At 34.1% G+C, this 20871-nt stretch overlaps 1 protein-coding gene across 12 annotated transcripts in view; it reads right to left on the bottom strand.

Moving 5' to 3' along the window:
- LOC141460413 (protein couch potato-like) overlaps positions 1-20871 on the bottom strand; it is a 650649-nt gene that overhangs the window by 571042 nt on the left and 58736 nt on the right. The window contains exon 1 of one of the 12 annotated variants that reach the window (XM_074140394.1): positions 12569-12821. The exons of 10 other annotated variants lie outside the window; for them this stretch is intronic. The gene's annotated coding sequence lies outside the window, so the exon portion shown is untranslated. Of the gene's footprint in view, positions 1-12568; positions 12822-20871 lie in introns of those variants that run through there. One more of the 12 variants, XM_074140393.1, reaches the window with a different exon arrangement.

Below are 20871 nucleotides of genomic sequence, written 5' to 3'. Positions count from 1 at the left end.
ATGAGAACTATAATTGGCCACAGTTTCGAAGTTACAACAGAAGATACAGCAATTCAAAAAATGAAGGAAATGTAAAGCTTCCAAAAATTATCACCTAATATCTCCTACATAATTACAGCTATAAAGCTAGGATTGTGCACGGTTGTAGGAGGTAAACGTGCACTATAATTGCCTATTTTGTCGCAGAGATGACACTAATACAACAAAAGATACAGCAATTCGAAATGAAAAACTCTCAAACTTTATCACCTTATATCTTCTTCAAAAATTTAGCTAGAAAGCAGGAATTGTGCACAGTTGTAAAGGTAAATGAGTACTATAATTGACCACAGTTTCGAAGAATTTGCACCAATACAGCAGAAGATACAGCAATTCAAAATATGAAGGAAATGTCAAGCTCTCAAAATTAATCACCTAATATCTCCTTCAAAAATTTAGCTAGAAAGCAGGAATTGTGCACAGTTGTAAAGGTAAATGAGTACTGTAATTGACCTCAGTTTCGAAGAGTTTGCACCAATACAGGAGAAGATACAGCAATTCGAATGTGAAGGAAATGTAAAGCTCTCAAAATTAATCACCTAATATCTCCTTCAAAAATTTAGCTAGAAACCAGGAATTGTGCACAGTTGTAAAGGTAAATGAGTACTATAATTGACCTCAGTTTCGAAGAGTTTGCACCAATACAGGAGAAGATACAGCAATTCGAATATGAAGGAAATGTAAAGCTCTCAAAATTAATCACCTAATATCTCCTTCAAAAATTTAGCTAGAAAGCAGGAATTGTGCACAGTTGTAAAGGTAAATGAGTACTGTAATTGACCTCAGTTTCGAAGAGTTTGCACCAATACAACAGAAGATACAGCAATTCAAAATATGAAGGAAATGTAAAGCTCTCAAAATTAATCAAAATTCTCCTTCAAGAATTTAGCTAGAAATCGGACATCAGTGCACAGTTGTAAAGGTAAATGAGTACTATAATTGACCACAGTTTCGAAGAATTTGCACCAATACAGCAGAAGATACAGCAATTCGAATGTGAAGGAAATGTAAAGCTCTCAAAATTAATCACCTAATATCTCCTTCAAAAATTTAGCTAGAAAGCAGGAATTGTGCACAGTTGTAAAGGCAAATGAGTACTGTAATTGACCACAGTTTCGAAGAGTTTGCACCTATACAACCGAAGATACAGCAATTCGAAATATGAAGGAAATGTAAAGCTCTCAAAATTAATCACCTTATATCTCCTTCAAAAATATAGCTAGAAACCAGGAATTGTGCTCAGTTGTAAAGGTAAATGAGTACTATAATTGACCACAGTTTCGAAGAGTTTGCACCAATACAGGAGAAGATACAGCAATTCAATATATGAAGGAAATGTAAAGCTCTCAAAATTAATCACCTAATATCTCCTTCAAAAATTTAGCTAGAAACCAGGAATTGTGCACAGTTGTAAAGGCAAATGAGTACTATAATTGGCCACAGTTTCGAAGAGTTTGCACCAATCCAGGAGAAGATACAGCAATTCAATATATGAAGGAAATGTCAAGCTCTCAAAATTAATCACCTAATATCTCGTTCATAAATTCAGCTAGAAACCGGGAATTGTGCACACCTGTAAAGGTAAATTAGTACTATAATTGTTCATATTTTCGCCGAGATTACACCAATAGGACAGGAGATGCAGCACTTCGAAATATGAAGGAAATGCAAAACTCTAAAACTTTATCATCTTATATCTCTTACAAAAATACTGCTGGAAATCTACAATAATGCACAATCGTAGAGATAACCGAGCACTATAATCGTACATATTTTCAAAAGTATTACACTATTAGAACATGAGAAAAACTCGCCAACTTTGTTACCAAATATCTCGTTCATAAATTCAGCTAGAAAACGGGAATTGTGCACAGTTTTAAAGGCAAATGAGGCACTATAATTGTCCATATTTTCGGAAAGTTAACAGAGTCATTTTATGTTTAGTAAATTTCATTTTCGAAAAAAACGATTTGCTGGCATAAATAATTAGATCAAAATCGACTCACAACATTTTTTTGCTACATTTCTCAAATTCAATAATTTAATAATCTATTTTTGATTCTGATGTTTTTAATCAAAATCTAAGAGGAGATGGCAATGGTCCAATCAAAGTATAATCACCATATCATTTAAGATGAAATCTGATAATTAGATAATTATGTTCAGGTTCACTCCCAAAAACAAATCTCAGTTTAAACTAATAATGGAATCAAAAAAGCATAACTGACTTCTCATAATGAAGTGAACTCGCGTTTTATGAAATCACTCAGAGTTAATTAGTATTCCTAACTATGAACGAACATGTCTCTAACTCTGCATACAAAATGTAGCACACGTATAGAGAATCGTTCATTAATAAACATTGAGTACTTCGACTTTTGGAAAAAGAGAAGAAATAAATTTCATAACGGAAATCAATATGGTCTGTTTACGACGTTTACAGGAAAAAAAGTTCTGCATTTTCAGATTTTCATGCACGAAGATTTGTGAATGGCATTAAATCCGCTTTTCTTTAATAAATTCTAAAAATTATATATCTTTCGTTCTGACTAAGAAAAATTAAAACTGAAGAAATATCATTTGATTCATTAAGTTGGTAGTTCTTGGCCAATCAAAATTATTTTTAAGAAATAAATCTTGAATTTAGTTCTATTTATAAATAACAGATGTTTACGACGAAATTTCGAACTATACTTAGTTAATCATCAGGGCTACAGAATAAAACTGAGAGATCTGGATATTTTACAAATTATCAAGGAGAAACCAAGATATGCCAATTAAATACTATAGACAGTAATTAAAAATTTAACACTACAGTAATTAAGCTAATGGGTGAATTTATTGCGGGTACATATAATTCAAATTCTAACCTAAAAACTTGAAAACAGTATTAAATAATTAAACTGTCCGGTAGGACAGTTTTATAAAGGGTTGATCGTAAAAAACTGCCCGAAAAAGCGTAACGTTCAAAAACATCCAACTTTGACAATTTTTTTCTCTTTTTCTATAAAAGATAAAATTCCCAAATCCTCCTTTATAACTGTAATTTTTTTGCAGCAATCCAGATCTAATAGATTGTTAGTCCATATTAACATTTGGAATCCGTATATTTAAACCTAGTATTTACACTTAGACTTCTATTTGCTAGTAAAAAGTGTTGGATATTATATTTTCTTTTATGGAAGGAGAGAGGATACATTTCAACATCACAGTCAAAATGTGCCGCTCTACCGAGCTGCAAGTTTGTGACTTTTTTTTTGTTTAATCGCAGAGAAGGGGAAAGTGGGTCCGAAGCTACATTAAGAAGTGCAACAAACCGAATATTTTGTTCAAACTTCCTAAACCCATCATCACTTCGGGTACAACATCCCGAACTGAGTCATTTTTGATTTTTTTGGACTAGATTTCAGTGGTTCAAAAGAGAAAGTAATGTGGTAGTGAGAGAAATAACTGATAGAAGGTAGATTCAGAGTAAAGTAATATCATTTCTTTCTATTTTATATTGTGTTCAAAGCTACCCCACCAGTGGGGCAGATATTAACATTTGACACAACTTTTTTAAATTAAAAAAATGTCGATATGTATGAAAAGTAGTAACTGTTTATTGATATAGATCTGTTAAGAAGACTTGAAAGTTGTAGAAAACAAAATAAAAAGGTTCAATAATACGATTCTGTGCATTTTATTTAGACAGATTTAAAGGATTCTTCACCAAGAATTAAGTGTGAATGTTTAAAAATTGCGAGTTTTTAAAAAGATTAATTTAGAAACCCGTGTAAAGTACTGAAACAAAAGTCAAAAATTCAAAAATAAATAGAAAAAAACAAAAGAAACAAAGAGACTAATATTACAGAGCTATAATTAGAAAGTTCTATAAGAACAGGTTGGGCTCAATTAGCAGGAAGCGAAGTGGAGGGGGGTTATTGACGAGGGTCAGTGAGAAGACTATTTACAACTTGACACACAGCATCCCAGTAGCACTGTACCACCCACTGGTACAATGAATGGAAAGTCACTCACAATAGAGGAGGGAGATCGCCAGCGAACAGTATTAACGTGTGTATTTAAAAGGTTATGCCCTTCTCTGTTAACCTCTCCAGTTAACTTCATTTTAACGAGCCATGTATTAACTTTTTATTTTATTTGTTAAGGCCACATACGTATTACATTATACAGGCTGAGGGAGCAAGTCCAAGTTTTGATATTAAACTCTTGTACAATCCTGAACGGGAAAACATTAATAGTTTTTATTTCATATAGAGTTCTAACCAAATTGAAAGAAAATTTATGAGGTGATTCGCGAAGTTGGGAAACTCATTTAGAATTGTCCCAATTTATGAATGATTAAAATTTGTAAAATGAAGGACCAAAATTATAATATCGAATTTAACCAAAAAAATAAAAGTAAGTTTAAAAAGTCTTCTTCTTCTCTTCTTCTTAAATAGTGCTACAACTCATGAAGAGTCTTGGCCTCCTCAAGACGTGCCCACCAGGCCTCTCTTTCCTGCGCAGCCGCCCTCCAGTTACGAAATCCTAGCAATGCCAAAGCATCTCTTGCCACACATTCCTGCCATCGCGTTCTTGGTTCTACCTACCCTCCTGGGACCTTGTTCGCTACCATCTATAATTTTTTTGGGGGGTATTTCTTCATCCCCCATCCTTGCCACGTGCCCTGCCCATCGCAGTCTTCCGAGTTATATAATTTTGGCGATATTCGGTTCCTTGAACAAAGCATAGACCTCCCGGTTTTTCCTGATCCTCCAGTTCTGTCCATCACGTACAAGGCCATAGATTCTACGGAGAACCTTCCGCTCGAATACCGCCAAGGACCGCTCATCTACTTTTGACATCGTCCATGCTTCGGAGCCGTATATCGTATAAGCACAGGCCGGATGTACGTTTGAATTTTCGTGCTGCGGGAGATAAGCTTGCTTTTGATGTACTTCACTAGGCTAAAATAGCACCTATTTGCGGCCATAATTCTTCTTTTAATTTCCAGGCTCTCTAGATTTTCACTACTAACTAGGAGACCCTAGATAGCCAAACTCGTTAACCCTCTCGAATTTATAGTGCGTAATCGTCAGTTGCTGCTATATCCCGTGAGCATATACGAGGGTTGTTTGAAAAGTCCGTGCAAAGTCAGAGAGATAGCACTACTGGCGCGTATCGAGGTTATGTTTAGTTAGTAGCATCTCTTGGAAGAACACACACCAAGTTTCAGCCAGATCGGTCTATTTCTTTGTGTTTGGCATTCGTTTGAATCGAGGAAGTCGAGTGATTTTCAAAAAATGGACGAAAAAGAATTTCGTGTGTTGATTAAACACTACTTTATGAAAGCCAAAACGCCTCAGCAGACTAAAGAGAAGCTTGATAAACATTATGGTGACTCTGCACCTTCGATTAGAACAGTTTATAAGTGGTTTCAAAATTTTCGGAGTGGCCATATGGGCACAAGTGACGCTGAACGTTCTGGACGCCCTGTTGAGGTTACTACTCCAGAAATCATTGATAAAATCCATGATATGGTGATGGATGACAGAAGAGTGAAGGTGCGTGAGATTGCTAGTGCTGTGGGCATCTCGAATGAACGGGTACATAATATTTTGCATCAACATTTGGACATGACAAAGCTATCCGCAAGATGGGTGCCGCGATTGCTCACGCTTGACCAAAAACGAAATCGTGTGAAGTGTTGCAAGGACGGTTTGCAGCTGTTCCAGAAGAATCCGCAGAACTTTAAGCGTTGTTTCGTCACTGTGGATGAAACATGGATACATCACTACACTCCTGAGACCAAAGAACAATCTAAACAATGGGTTACCAAGGGGGAATCTGCGCCAAAAAAGGCGAAGACCGTTCCTTCGGACGGAAAGATTATGGCGACTGTCTTTTGGGATTCGCAAGGAATAATCCTCATCGACTATCTGGAAAAGGGTAAAACTATTACAGGTGCATATTATTCATCGTTATTGGACTGTTTGAAAACCGCCCACGATTGGCCCACAAAAAAGTCCTTTTCCATCACGACAACGCACCAGCTCACACCTCAGCAGTTGTGGTCGCAAAATTAATGGAAATAGGGTTCCAACTCGTTTCACATCCCCCCTATTCTCCAGACCTGGCTCCCTCGTACTACTATTTGTTCCCCAATATGAAGAAATGGCTGGCGGGAAAAAGATTTTATTCAAACGAGGAGGTGATTGCAGAAACGAATGGCTATTTTTCAGACTTGGACAAATCCTATTATTCGGAAGGGATCAACAAACTAGAGCAGCGTTGGACGAATTGTATAAGCCTAAAAGGAGACTATGTAGAAAAATAAAAAAGGTTTACCCAAAAAAATTAAGTAGTTTTTATTTTTGCACGGACTTTTCAAACGACCCTCGTATATATATTTGTATTTTACTTTTATTTTCAAAATTAGAAATTTCTCAATTCCTTTTTTACATCCGGCGAATTAACATTTAATTTGCCATTTCCTTCTGTAGATAGCAAAAGGTAAAAAATACCTCTATACCAAATGCGCTTTTTTAGATTGTATTACTCATTGTCACTTCTCAAGGCCAGTTTTTTAAAGCGTGAAATAATTTTCGGTTAACAAAAAATTGTGATTGAAGTAAGTTATTTTGGAATTCGAAGTAATTTTGTTTCAAAGAGTAATTTTGTTATTTAATTTAACAAAGTAGTTTAATTACTTTCTATTACTGGTTACCTAAATAACTATACTTTATTCGTGATAGGTCAGTTTGCTTTTCTTTTTAACGTGTTATTTTCTGTTGTAGTTTGCATTTTGGTTGGATAGAAATTATTTAACGGTTTTTGAATTTTATTTTTATTTTTCCAGTTTTGTGGCTTCTTTTCGTTTGAATTCAATTTTCTGTGCCCAACAATTAGATGGTTGATATTTCCATTTTCATCTTGAGAAACTTGCGTCAGTTTTTTGTCTTTTTCAGACGCTTGCAACATTCTAAAATGCATTTAAAAACTTATAATTCCTTCCAGCTAATTCTAAATCATTTCTTCTAGGTCCCGCATCTGGCTCATCTATTTTTTCCCCCCCAATATTTGCAGGCGTGCTTCAGGATAGCGACTTGTTTTACTCCTGTACATGTTTACCATCGCAAATGTTCTTATTTATCCTTCTTACTTTTATTTAACCTGGCGTTGGAGAAGGCTGTGAGGGACTCTGGTATTCAAGCTAGTGGTACGCTAGGGTCGTTTGAAAAGTCCGTGCAAAAATAAAAACTACTTAATTTTTTTGGGTAAACCTTTTTTATTTTTCAACATAGTCTCCTTTTAGGCTTATACAATTCGTCCAACGCTGCTCTAGTTTGTTGATCCCTTCCGAATAATAGGATTTGTCCAAGTCTGAAAAATAGCCATTCGTTTCTGCAATCACCTCTTCGTTTGAATAAAATCTTTTTCCCGCCAGCCATTTCTTCATATTGGGGAAGAAATAGTAGTCCGAGGGAGCCAGGTCTGGAGAATAGGGGGGATGTGAAACGAGTTGGAACCCTATTTCCATTAATTTTGCGACCACAACTGCTGAGGTGTGAGCTGGTGCGTTGTCGTGATGGAAAAGGACTTTTTTGTGGGCCAATCGTGGGCGTTTTTCTTGCAGCTCGGTTTTCAAACAGTCCAATAACGATGAATAATATGCACCTGTAATAGTTTTACCCTTTTCCAGATAGTCGATGAAGATTTTTCCTTGCGAATCCCAAAAGACAGTCGCCATAATCTTTCCGGCCGAAGGAACTGTCTTCGCCTTTTTTGGCGCAGATTCCCCCTTGGTAACCCATTGTTTAGATTGTTCTTTGGTCTCAGGAGTGTAGTGATGTATCCATGTTTCATCCACAGTGACGAAACAACGCTTAAAGTCCTGCGGATTCTTCTGGAACAGCTGCAAACCGTCCTTGCAACACTTCACACGATTTCGTTTTTGGTCAAGCGTGAGCAATCGCGGCACCCATCTTGCGGATAGCTTTGTCATGTCCAAATGTTGATGCAAAATATTATGTACCCGTTCATTCGAGATGCCCACAGCACTAGCAATCTTACGCACCTTCACTCTTCTGTCATCCATCACCATATCATGGATTTTTTCAATGATTTCTGGAGTAGTAACCTCAACAGGGGCGTCCAGAACGTTAAGCGTCACTTGTGCCCATATGGCCACTCCGAAAATTTTGAAACCACTTATAAACTGTTCTAATCGAAGGTGCAGAGTCACCCTAATGTTTATCAAGCTTCTCTTTAGTCTCCTGAGGCGTTTTGCTTTTGATAAAGTAGTGTTTAATCAACACACGAAATTCTTTTTCGTCCATTTTTTGAAAATCACTCGACTTCCTCGATTCAAACGAATGCCTAACACAAAGAAATAGACCGATCTGGCTGAAACTTGGTGTGTGTTCTTCCAAGAGATGCTACTAACTAAACATAACCTCGATACGCGCCAGTGCTGCTATCTCTCTGACTTTGCACGGACTTTTCTGTAGGGATTGAAATATAAAAATATATTGTCGTATTTAGTTTTAAAGGAAACATATGATTAAAAATTTGGAGGACCATATGTTTCCAGATTGTTGTATTATTCTAAAATATGAGTAATAAAAAGTTTCTAACAAATTCTTGATTACGTATTTACTATATTGGCGACGAGGATCAAAATGCCTAAATCAAGAAAAAGCCGAGACCTGATGGAGCAGGAGGAATTGGACGGGATGGGGGAGTTGCAGAAGAAAATGGAGAGATTTTCTTTTGACCCATTTGACCGGACAAAGGTGAGTCTAGAACAATATTTAGACCAGTTCGAAAGGAGATGCGAGGTGAAGGGCCTTGGAGGTACGTGTATGACCCGCAGAGAAATAAGAAAACAACTATTACTGGCCTATGTGGGTGCAGAGAGCCTAGGAGCAGTAAAAAATTAGTGACTGATAATGGACCTCAATTTAGGTCCGGAGAGTTCAAGAATTTTTGTGATAGAAACGCGATAAAACACATCAGAACCACTCCATATCACCCAAAATCTAATGGATTAGTGGAGCGATTCATTAGAACCTTTAAACAACGATATCTGGCGGGGAAGGACGAAGGAGGCAGCCCTCAAGAAAAGGTAGCAAGGTTGTTGCTGAGCTATCGGAACACACCTCACAGAACTACTCATAAATCACCGGCTGAGTTATTTTTGAAAAGAAGACTCCCTACTGTGTTGGATAGGTTGAAGCCAGATCCTAAGGAAGAAATGGAAAAGGAGATCTGGAAACAAAAAAGATACCACGATCTAAGTATCCAAAAAAGGGAATTTATAGAGGGGCAAGAGGTTTGGATAAAGAATGAATTAGGGAAAGGATGGAAACCGGGTATGATTAACTGCAGGACTGGAGAGTTATCATATCTAGTCATGTCAGAAGGTGAACTTAAGAGAAAGCATGCGGACCAATTAAGGGCAAGGATAGGTGCTACTGCACCAGAAAAGGAAGAGAAGGAAGAGATGAGCTGAAGATGGAGAGGTAGATAGCTAAGTAAAGCGGGGAGAAATGTAGGGATTGAAATATAAAAATATATTGTCGTATTTAGTTTTAAAGGAAACATATGATTAAAAATTTGGAGGACCATATGTTTCCAGATTGTTGTATTATTCTAAAATATGAGTAATAAAAAGTTTCTAACAAATTCTTGATTACGTATTTACTATATTTTCAAACGACCCTCGTATGTATATTATAGGTACATCGTTTTTGGTGATTGATTCACTAATCCAAAAAGAAAAACAAAAAAGTAATGATAATAATTTTTTTCAAGCGGGCTTTACTTGTCCAAAGTACCTAATTAGGTGACGCGGTCCTAGGTACTACGCCAGGTACTAACAAACATACTTCACCAAATTCACGGTTAACGTAGCACCTAACTTTAAAAAAAAAAAAAAAAAACAGTGGTCAAAAAAAGTATTCATACACTAAGTTTTCTTGCTTTATCTACTGAACTTCTGTTTCTAGGATGACAACTTGTTCAGCACTGAAATCGAAGATAGTAACAATGAATTTAATGCTCAAATTTTCTTTTATAAACATAAAGAATTGATTAAAAAACAGAAAAATAAAACCCATATTGAAAATTTATGGTCTTGTTTGGAGCGGAAAATTCGAAAATTGAAATGTTCTTCCAGAAAAGAGTTCATAACCCATTTAAAGAAATCATGGGCAGAAATCACATCTCAAGAGACACTAAAACCTGGTGGAATCTATGCCAAGGAGGCTTCAGGTAATAACAAATGCAAAGGGATTGCTTACAAAATATTAGGTCTTTAGGTTTGCGCTAATTATAACATTCAGACTGAGTGTATGAATACTTATTTTGCATAGAATAAATTATTTTTCTGCTTTTTAATCAATTCTTTATGTTTATAAAAGAAAATGAGAGCATTAAATTCATTGTTACTATCTTCGATTTCAGTGCTGAAGAAATAGTCATCCTAGAAACAGAAGTTCAGTAGATAAAGCAAGAAAACTTGGTGTATGAGTACTTTTTTTGACCACTGTATTCATCGACCACTTATATTTGAAATCGAATTTTACTTCAAGATTTGCAACAATTTAGAAATTAAATTTAAAAAACTGTTAACGATTAAGAATACATTTAATTAACTTCTGTCTGTATATTTTTTTTATTACATCTGTACCAATCATTAATTTAGAATGGCATTAAAAAGCAGAATTATATTCAATTTTATTATGGCATACACAATAAAATTTGGTTAAATTCCATGCTGTAATTGGCTGAAGATTTTTACTTCAAACGATTTCAGTTTCATGCAATAACAGAATGCAATGTACTTTACAACTTCAGTTTAAACTTCTCGTTACATACAGTATTGTACAGTACTGTTCATCACCAGTCAATTATCTGTAAGTAGCTTCTTGCAAGAGAAAATCTAATGGAAGACAGACTGGACTCCAAGATCTAGATCTGGATCTGCAATGCACTAACCACAGAACTAATCTCTTCCCGGTACCAGTTATAGAATTAAAAGAATAGAACTATGTTAATTATGTCTATTCAACGCCAAGTGTCAATATCCGCTATCAAGCTTTAAATATATGTTTCTATTTTTTATTCAGTATTCCGCAACATAAAACGTAACTGCAGCTGAACTAAAAGTCAATCTTTAATAGAAGAAACAATTTTCAGCCCCCTGGAACAGTTGTACACCAATTTCGACATGCATTCACAATAACTGAACACCTTCAACGCAGCTAGTTTAGCCAATCATTTCAAATTTGAATTCTGTATCCGTTTAACCGAAATACAACAAAGAATCCATCAGTTTTCCAGTTCTAACTTAGAATGTTGCTCCAGACCTTCCAGTAAATAATATCTTACACATAAATTATTGCATCTATCATCAAAACCCAACTGGCTTAAAGTTATAATGTAACCATAATTAATAATTTCTAATACAATAGAGCATAAGGTCTCTCACTGTCACAAGAACAGTTCAAGGCCAGCTAAAGTCAGGTTATTATTTAACAATAAACATCTAATTATGTAAATTAAGTGTCATTTTGTGTCTGTATGAATAAATACCTTGTTTTATCTCTCTTTGTTGGTAGTTTTGTAACATGTTCATTCATTCTAAGGTACACATTGAAACCAAACTTGTAGAAGAGAAAGACACTTACCTGTAACAAAAGTAGAAATAGAAAATTAATGTTAAATTCGAATAAAATTGCATAATTAGTAGTAACATTATATCTATTAAAGATTTAAAATATATGTAAGCTCCTTTTGTTTTTCCTTAAAATAATTCAATTTGAAGAAAATAGATCATTCAAAATTGATGAATAATACAACATTCCGAGTAAGTGATACTTTTTTATTTTTGAGTGATTTCATTACCTTAACGTTTATTATAACTTATATCACATCTAAATTTCCTTGTTTTAAAAAATAATCTGCATTTTATGCATTTTTTATTATTAGCAAAATTCTCATATAAAATGTACATTTTAAGAATAGAATTTTTAATCTACCTTTTTGGTCTTTACCATAACTATTGTACTTCATATTTGAGAAACACTGAAAAAGGAAACTTGAAAGAAAAAACTAATTTTAGAACTGAGGGAAAATTATTATTTTAAAAGGAAAGTTTTTCTGAATATTTGGAAAGATTTAAATACATCTATAAGACCACCATTATGAATATTTTTAAAGAGTTGCCCACTAGCACACCGAACGGTGTTGAAAAGAAACTTGACTTCTCAGCAACATTCGGAATATTGTTAATTATTAAAGTATTAATCATTATCAACATGGGACAAGATTAAAGAATAAATTAGAACTTGCTTAATTAACTAAAGAAATTAAACAATGATTCCCAATTATCTATTGCTGTACAAAACCAACCCAGTATAACCATAACCATTCGATTGCAACTTAGTTTAAACTCTATTAATAAAAGTAATAAAGATACAATAATTGACTATTAATTTAATAATATTGACGTGTAAATGTATGTTTGTTAAAGTAGTACCTTATTTAAGTAGTAATTATTGCTTTAAATGAAGACATCCTATTCCAAAGGTGATCACCAATAAACACTTCGTAAACTTTCACTAATTTAACACAGAAATTGAACTTAACACGCAACTAAACCGAACATCACACTCTAAGAATAACTTAAACACAAATAATTTAAACAATTTACACCATAAAAACTATTTAACACTATAATAAATTAATAAAATTAGAGGAGATAATAAGTTCTAGAAAACATGGCCGCACAAACTGAACTTAAGGGGAGACCACAGCCAGCTATAGAGTTTATAGTTACCGCCAAAATGATATATGGAAATATAACCTAAAATTACCAACAAAATAATTTATTTCCAGCGAAGAATGCCACGGCTACTAATATCAAGGTACCACTGTTCTGATAGTATAACTCAGTGCAGTGACCAGACACAGTATTTGGAAGTAGTGTGATTTGTTTTACTTAAAAAGGTGTAACATGTAGTTCTTTAATAGTGTCTGCACTTGTTCTAATGGAATTACAGCTTCTTATATCAACATGCGGGGTAAGTCTTTATGATTTTATTTTTGTTCATGAATTGCAATTTTACATTCTCCTATATCTGGTAAAATATTTAATGTGTGTACTTGAACTGACTATCTTGAAAACCAAAAATGGCATGTTGCCTCATCTTGATAATCCGTTTTAATGAGATTATCACTTTCCATACTAAGATTTCAAGTTAATATCAGTTTTTCGTAATAAGAATTGTGAAAGTTTACACGTTGAACGATACGTGATGTCACATCTCTCCTACAACCTCATTAAATTCAATGTTTTATGGAAAATTTTCAAGCTTAATTGATGAGGGTTTGATATAAGTTAAATCGAAGGTCATGTTTCAGTTGTTCATTTGACAGCATTCTTTAGGAAATTAAAGAAAATCCAGAAAAGCTATTATTGAATTTTGGTAACCCATTTGATACTCACAAAAATTACACAGTTGCTTGAACCGTGCAGTATACTGAAACGCCTTTTCAAATTCGACCCCCTGGTAGAACCTAAATTAAATCACTATTACAACACGAGATGGGCACACACAGTCTAATTTTCTCACTCTAATTCTCAAGCCTAAACTTGTAATTACGATCCATTCCATTTTTATATTTTGTTAATTTCTTTATTACCATACTTAGGTTAAACTTTACTGTGGGACCCATCACCTACCGCATTCTATAGTCCGTTTTTGTAAGTTCTTCGGTTTCAAAGGTTAAATTATAGAGAGATTTACATTTTACTTTCTGTTTTAGAACAATTTTTTTGTATAATGCTAAAACATTACATAAATTTAATAAACCATTTAAAAGTATTAAAAGTAATAATACATATTGTGTATTCTTAATATAATTTTCTTTCACTGTCATATTTTGGTTAAATATTGAAGCTAAAACATTTAATTTAGTTTATTAGCTAGCTGATAATAAGATTACTTAAACAAACTTTACTTAGAAGTTTGAAAATGTGTAAAAATCTTTCAAGTTTTAGAATTCGGGATTAGTGTGTAACATGCCCAATTTGTTACTTTCTACCCTGATCTATTTTACTATTAGGTGAAAAAACATAGGCCTAATTAAGTTAAACTTAGCAACTCTTTTAAGAATTTAATTAAAAAACTTTTTTTTATTTGATAATTCAATTAAGGGGTACTTCTTTAGAGAAAACTTCTTTCTGGAGTGCTACTATGTGTGATGTCGGCTCTATAGTTGGTAAGGGTTTAATCTTTAAATGTATTTTTTTTAAAATAACTATTTACTGAAGATGATTCCCCTTTTCTTTTTAGACTTCCTCCAAAATGGCGGCTCCCAAGATTGTCTACAAACTTCTTGTGTATATTGCCTACTCATAGAACTAGGAACTTTCACTTTCATCATTTTTCTTGGTGCATGCATTGGAGAGCAGTTCTCGAAGAGGGGTTAGGTTGTTGCAGGATAATTTCATTGTAGAGTGCAGTAATAAAAACTGAATTTATTTTCCCAGAATTATGATTTATATGTCCAGAATTCTGGGTAGATTCCTTGTCGCTTCCGTAATTAAATTTTATTTCAAAAGACTATTTATATTTAGACCTTCTCACCGCCCATGGTTTTACGAGTAGCAGTTATCTTTTACCATCATATTCCATTTAGTGTTTTAAATGCTTTTTACTTTTAGTTGAAATAATTACCAGGTAATGTTCATTTTTAAAGGGTTCTGTCGAAGTGATAACGTTCTCCTGTGTTGTACCACTTTACTATAATCCATTGTTCTTCCACTTATATAATATTAAGGGTCATCAAGTGAAATGTTAGAATCTCAAATGTGAGAGAATGTTATTAATTAAATCTTTATTGCGGAATAGGTTTAAAGTTCAATGAAATTCTCACATCAACTTTTATTTGGTTTAGTTTAAACTTGAAAATGCTAACGGTACACCACCCTCAATCTAATTACCTTTATTAGGAGCATTTGGGGGGGGGGTGGTGGAAGGAGGGGAATAAATTGATTTTTGTGTCATACTTGTTGTTTAACGATAAAATTTTAGGTTTTAATGATCAATCGTAATTCAAAAACGAAATATGGCTTAAAGTTCGAATTAGATTTTTTAATTTAGGTGCCAACAGAAAACCATACAATAAGTTTTTAGTCCAAATTATTGATACTCCAATTCAACCTGCAATCATCACAAGCAAATCCTCTAGCTCAAAAATCTTTCTTCTAGAACTCGTTCCTGACAACACAGCAAGACGCCTTAATCGACTGTGACCCCATAATCTTCTCTCTAACTAACAGTTTAATGTTTTAGAGTGTTACCACTGAGTAACTTCTCCCCTTCGTTTGCATCTACTACTTACTGATTGCAGCCCAAATAAACGCGGGGAGAAAAAAAGTTACTAAGTTAGTAAAGCCACAAATAACTGAAGTCCTTGAATGAATTTTTTTTAAGATTAAGCGAAATTCAGCAAACTCAGGAATAATTATCATTTTCAACTATTTCAAGCTTAAAATTACAGTACAGTCGAACCTCTCAATTACGGACCCTGGCGGGGGAAAGCAAAGTGGCCGCTATTGGAGGTGGTCGTTAGAAGGAGGTAGCCAAGTTACATAACGAAAAAATATGTTGTTTTTTTTCCAAACATCTATTTAAAAATTGTTTATTATTAATAGATTTAAAAACGTACCTAATTGCATAATTATTTAGCTATATGATATGCATCAAATTCTTCTTAATTATCCAAAAAATTTATCAAAAAACTACATATTATTGACTTATTCAATAATTTTTATAATAATCATCACATTTATTCATAACAATAATAATTTATGGTGAAGTTATCATCATACTATCATCTATTATTAGAAAAATAGAACAAACCTTTCGGCAAGTTGACGATGGCTCGATTTGGTGTTTGCAAAATCTTCCAACATATTTATTTTCTCTTCTAGAGTTAACCCACTTTCGTTTGAGAGACATATCGGAAAAAATAATATTGTTCGTCCAAAGTAATATTGAAAAATGATTAAAATGGTACAAGATGTATGGAGCTTATATAGGAAACTTTAGGAAAAACCAGAAAAAAACAAAAACTTGAGAGGGGATAATTCTTTTGATCACCGCGTCAAACGAACTTTTAAGAATAAGGTGGTCGTTGGTGGGAGGTGAAACATTTAATCCGTTCCCCAAAATCAATGTCCGCGGTCGCTATGTAGAGTGTCCGTTAGACGGAGGTTCTTTTATATAGAAAGTGTATAGGGGTAAAACGGAGAAATCCAAAAACTGTCCGCAAATAGAGGTGGTCGCTAGTGAGAGTGTCCTTTATGGGAGGCTCGTCTGTACTTGAGTACTTATCGGCCATTAGTATAAAATAGTTGCGCAATTCCGATTGTGCAAAATTAATTAACGCTCATAATTAGTTCTTGAAGTGTTTAATTGGAAGATGATTTCATGCGTTGGAATGAGTGTTTGATGTTTAGTTAAAAAATAAAATGAAAAAGAGGAAATGTCTCCAAGCTCTGGGTAACAAGCAATGTGAGCTGTGGAAGAAAGACGAAGTCTGTTGGCAAGGAAGATAGAGATGAAGCTAGTTGAGATGATACCGAGTGATGCTGTAATAGTGGGAGGTACTAAGAGCCAAGACTCTGAATGAGCCAAGCGAACTGTACAGACTTCCACAAACACACAGACAATCTTCCCCTCTACTGATGGATAGTTCCAAGCCTTCCTTTGATCTAACCAACTTGGAGCGTCTTAAATAAAAAAAAAATTTAAAAAAAAGCAAGAAATTAGCTCTAGCTATAAACACTACGTCATCCACTTGTCCTACATTTAAGTGCACACAGTTATTTATAGTTTGAAGTTTTATAGCCATAAATATGGACGATTTTCGCTGATTTAAATTAAAGCCGATAATCTTTTAACTTGCTCTACGGATCTACTAAGATCATCAAGTCTTACCTGGATTCCCCGACAAGTGGAGACGTAGAAGTCATTTATTCCTTGTCCCGTTGGGTATTCCAGTCCAACAAGAAAACCAACACTGATTCTGGCAAAGCCTGATGCTCAGGAGATAGGCTTAGCATACCCAGTAGCAAATACTAACAAGCTTATGCTTACATTAATGCCCGACTTTATAGACTTTTAAATAATAATGTATTATTTATTCATACCTTTAACCGCATCTTCAAACGAAATTTCTCTAAATAAAAATTGCCTTAATTTTTACTGCAGTTATAGAACATAGTATGATATAAGCAAAACGGAAGTACACGATTTCCTTCTAAGAGGTCATTGTCAACTTCCTCGTTTCCAAGTGCTTAAAACCGTGGCTATTTTCCTACTTAGATGGCAAATGCAAGAAGCAGAAAAAAAAAACATCCATCAAAGTAGATATTGTTCGTCCACATCTTGCATAATTACTTCTGTAGCTGGTACGGTCTTACTAAGAAGCGGTAGACTACCATTTTGTAAGTGGCAAGTAAAAAAATGGCTTTGTTGCGCTAAAAAAAAAAAAAAATGAGACAATTAAAAATTGTATTGTACTATTGTAGCAAAGAAAGGCATTAGGGGGAATGGTGCGGTGCTTTAGCCTTTTGCCGACATATTGTACGACATAAAGAGGTTTGGTTGGTCACAACAAGATGCAGAAGAAGAAGCAAAAGTTACATGCTGCTCTCGCACATTTTAACATCATTTTCTAAGCAATCCAAACCACTTGAAATGTTTTAAAAGACTTTTATAGCTGTCTTTGTTAAGCTAGCTTTGATTTCCTTTAAATGAAGTTATCTTTAGATAAGCAATATCCTGACTTCAAAAAGTATTCAAGTAATGTCAACTTATTTGACGCATTTTTTCCATTTCTCTTCACATTAAAAGTTAGTACCCAATATTTCATTCATACTTCAGCTCGTAATTTCAACCATTTAGAAACGTACAATAAAGCGTGTGTTTAATTGAAATTTTGTAATAATTGGACTGACCAACCACCACCCCGTCCCCCAAAAGTGCCCTTAATCGAATGATTTACAAAAAATGTTTCCTATAAAAGTTGTAGAATTATTTGTGAGCTATAATTGTACCAAGTCTGGAGAAAATCGGAGAAGTGGTTTTTGAAAAAAAGTTAAAAAAGTGAAAAATCTATTCAGTAAAGTGGTACTTCCGGTGCACCTATTTTGACCAAAAATTAATTGTCGCTTCCCCTGGTGATACCTGAGTGAAATATCAAATTTGAAGTTTCTGCGATTATCCGTTCCTGAGATATAGCGAATAAACTCATTACAGAGTAGTAAAGTCAGTCCAAACCTATGCCATTAAAGACCGATGGGTTAGAGAACAGCAAATACCAGGAATTACTAGATCTGTAACCCATCCAGTCTTAGCCGTGCTTTTTAACATCTCATTTCTCTTTTACTAGCCGAATGCGATCGGTTTTTGTTGGTAATTTTCGGCTTAGTTGACCATGATTTCCATTCTACTTTTAATATTTAACTTCTAATGAGCACACTCACACGACTTTTGTTTTTTCACTAATACGTACTTAGGTTTTCTTGTAAACTAGAATGTTTACCATATAATGGTTGTCTTATTTTACATAATACATTCTAAAAGAACTATTTTTGAAAATATTTAATGGACACACTCACACGCCTTTATTATTTGCGTGATAAAAATTTAGAATATTATTTACTTCCTTTAGTTTTTTTTTCAATTTTTTTGAATTAACTAGAGAATGTTAGGTGAATGTAACCTAACAATTACGACAATAACTCCACCTGTTTCAATAAATACAACTACTAGGTGTTTTTTGCATGTGTATTTGTAAAAAAAAAAAAGCCGATCTAGATTAAACACGTGTTTTGTTTGCAAATACGAATAAATTCATTATAATTCTATTTGTTCAAACACATGAACAGAAAGTGAAATAGCGGATGGGAAGGTAATAGTTATACACACTAGTGAGCACTGTGACCTTGTTACTTAGATAGCTAACTTGGACACGGCTTCCTGAATTAAAATGCATACTTTACAGTAGATAATGCAGTTCTGCTTCTACATTTTTAATTTATTTATTTACTTAGTTCAATTGCCTAAATTATTGTAAGTTTTTTTTTTTTCTATAACTTAAATAACTGTTATATTATTGAAGAAAATAATTAAAAAATAAAACAATAAACTAAAGAAAGAGAGACAAATTTATAAATTTTGTTAAAGAATAACTAAAAAATTATTTTCCAGTATTTGTTAAAAATAGATTATTACAACAGTAAATAGAATTCAAGCGATGGAATGTGGCAATCTCCTCTGACTCGTAATTTTACTTTGTTTCGTTAATTAATTTCTAATAATTTATAAAGTTATTGCTTCACTCACTTAAAAATAAAAAAGAAAATGGTTTTAAGAGTGTATATTCTCTCAGATACAGAGAGCAGTTGATAACCTCCTGGCTAACCTGGCCAGGAGGAGGCACCTTTGGAGGCACAGTACATGCTGCCCAAGCTGCGTAAAAAGCATTATTTGATAAATTAAGGAATAAGTTTGATCCTTTACATGAAAGATATTGATCACTTAAATATATAGCAGGAGGTTTCCAATTTTTTTGGTAATTAAGCGCAACTCTCCCAAAATTACCAATTAATTATTAGATCTTCTTGTTTGTAACAGATGTAAAATTAATTTTTAGCCATTTTGTGTATGCTTGTGAACATCTAAAGCTCTTAACATTTGATTATTGCTTAGAAAATCACTCGGAAAACTACTTATTTCCCGATATTATGAAAAATACTAGCTTTATTGTCTTGGCAATATTTTTAGTAGAAAGGGGATGAAAAAATACATAAAAATGACCTATCACGTGCTCTTCTTTCTCTTTGATAACAAGTTAAAAAATTGAAATATGATTAATAAATACCAGATTTTGAAAATATCGAATTGCAGTTTCAGGTTTCTTTCATAACTTTTTATACTCCTTAAAACTGTATTTGAAAATGGGGGTCAACTGCGAACCCTCACTTTTGGTCGTGCGTCAGCCGCGTATGCGGGCAGGAATATAAAATCAAGTCATATATTCTGAAACTAGAGGTGACGGGCAACAAATTTTTCCTCTACCATTTTTCGCTCTGATCAACCATTTAAGCGTGAAATGCATTTGAGCCGTCTTAAAATGGACACCCTGTATATTTCATTGATTATGATGTGATAAGAGGTAGTTCCTCCACAATTTGATAAGGTTTGGCTGATAGGGTCGTCGTCTTCCTTTCTTCATTAGACTCTTGCTGCATTTTAGGTCGCCATTCTGCAGGTTAATTACGACCAACTCCATCTTAAGTCTTCCGATTAGAGGAACTCGAGTTCTTCCTCCCTTTTTCTACGTCCCCACTGGGTTTAACATTAACTTTCATCATCGGTCCCATAGTGTAAAGTAAAGTAAAAGTAAAGCAATCTCCTATTTTTCCAGGCGGGGCTTAACGTCCAACTACCAAATAGATGTCGTGGACGGAAGCGACTAGCAAACATACTTGACTGTAAATTTCTTTTATTAACCATTAAATAAAATTCAAGGCCTAAGACCGGGAATCGAACCCAGTACCACAAATACATATTAGCTTTACAGGTTTCGCCTCCAACCGCTCGGCTATCGTGGCGCCTCCCATAGTGTACCATTTCTTAGAGCTGAAATTAACATTCTCACGGCTCTTATTGCAGTCCATCCATGGATTATACTTCTTTCAGTACCACTTATGATTATCCAAATTAATTCAAGGTAAGATAAGATAAGATTAAATAAGGGCGG

This window comes from Rhodnius prolixus, unplaced genomic scaffold (genome assembly GCF_049639745.1).
Source record: "Rhodnius prolixus isolate KJV_2025 unplaced genomic scaffold, Rpr scaffold_6, whole genome shotgun sequence".
Taxonomy (NCBI): Eukaryota; Metazoa; Arthropoda; class Insecta; order Hemiptera; family Reduviidae; genus Rhodnius; species Rhodnius prolixus.
Note: the sequence above shows the minus strand (reverse complement) of the source record. Positions and strands in the feature narration are given on the sequence as shown.